The 1,561-nt window shown below is 45.1% G+C and overlaps 1 long non-coding RNA gene across 1 annotated transcript in view; it reads left to right on the forward strand.

The window, feature by feature from the left end:
- LOC130585889 (uncharacterized) overlaps window positions 1-1,561 on the forward strand; it is a 38,176-nt gene that overhangs the window by 29,345 nt on the left and 7,270 nt on the right. The window lies entirely within an intron of this gene.

The raw sequence follows: 1,561 nt of genomic DNA on the forward strand, positions 1-1,561 counted from the left end.
CCCCAGGAAATGAATCAGACGAGCAACCTATGCCTCATCTCGCCTCCTCCAAACGAAGAAAGAGACGATTTTGTCAATGGTGGGTCAGTTTACAAACGTGTCCTGCGCGGGGTGAGTCAGAGCCACTGACCCATCTCCCAGCAATGCAGCCACAGATGCAGCTCAAAGCCAGCTCAAGATAAATCCATTTCTTCAAGAAATGAATCCTCGTGCCCRTGGTGGGCATGAGAGTGAAAATGCAATCTGCCCATGTGTCAGCCAACTCTTGCTGCGTTCGAAACTGCGGTCAAAATTCCCTCTCTTGTGGGAGCAGAGTCATCCCTCAGGACGTGGAATTGTGATTCCCATTTGCTGATGAGGAGGAAATGTGGATTTTTGTGAGACAGAGGTGCTGTGGGCACCTCCAACTCGCTGCACGGGAGTTTAAAGGAGAGGGGACAGCATTTCTGTAGGATCCATGTCCTTTCAAATRTTCCCAGATGGGCATCACCCATCTGAGATAAAAACCAGCAGCAGGTGGGAAGCGCTGCTGTCTCTGGGTTTGGCTGCAGTGGGTTCCAAGTTTGGAGTTTTCCACAAAGCTGGACAAATATTTATGGTTTTTTCCCCTAAACACCAGCCTTTGTAAACGTTAGAGCTGTTAAGGGATGTGTAAAAGCTGTTGTCACAAAACCACCATCAGGATTTGTTGTTGATGTTTTGGTTGTGGGAGACGTAATGAGATTTAGCAGAGAATCTGARCTGAAAGAGGAAAATTTTAATGGTTTTCCCTGGTGCCACTTTCCCCAGCTCTTCCKGASACTAAACCTTGTTAAGTGTGTTGGTCCTCGTGGTTTTGGGGTTTTTTTCAGTGAGTTTTCTGAAGMTTTCCAGGCTGTAAAAGTGTTTAGGYAAGAGGATATTTGGTGGGTCAGTGATGAGATCACAATTTATTGCTGGCTGAGATCCATCCTCTGGTGTCCTGAAGTGGGATAAGAGGAATGGCTGAGAGGTTGCAGGACTTTTTTTTTAAAGATAATGTTCATCTTTGGCAAGATCTTGATATTCAACCAGTTCTTAGACTGTTTATTGGTGCAGCTTTTCAGTCTCTTGGCTCAAAGTTCGCAAATATCAGCAAAGTGGCAACACTGGGGCAAAAAAAAAGTTGAGAAGGGGGTAGAGAAGGGCAAAAAAATGAGTCAAATTTAAGTTTTGGAAGTCCTTGGCCAACACTTTGACCATGAKTCCTCTTCTCTTTAGGGTTAAACGTTTCCTCTTGGAAAAAAAGCCTGAGTCTCTCGATTATCCACGCAAACCAGGCCTGGGCTTTGATTTGTAGGGTTTTGTCTGCCACGCTTTTCAAAGGGATCGAGCTTAATTTAGATCCCACAGGAAAACCTAAACTCGACGGTGCAAACGAAGCTCCACTTTCCCCCTCTCATCCTGAGGCATCGTTCCCCACCCTTTCCTCCTCCCAAAAAAAAATGTAAAATAAAATTTAAAAAAAAAAAATAATTGGTGCTTTGAATCCAGTGCGTTTGGGGGATCGGTGTGGGGAGAACAATTAAAGCGACGATCTGTG

Source organism: Malurus melanocephalus, unplaced genomic scaffold, assembly GCF_030028575.1.
Source record: "Malurus melanocephalus ecotype Western Australia unplaced genomic scaffold, MMel_1.1 scaffold_993, whole genome shotgun sequence".
NCBI lineage: Eukaryota > Metazoa > Chordata > Aves > Passeriformes > Maluridae > Malurus > Malurus melanocephalus.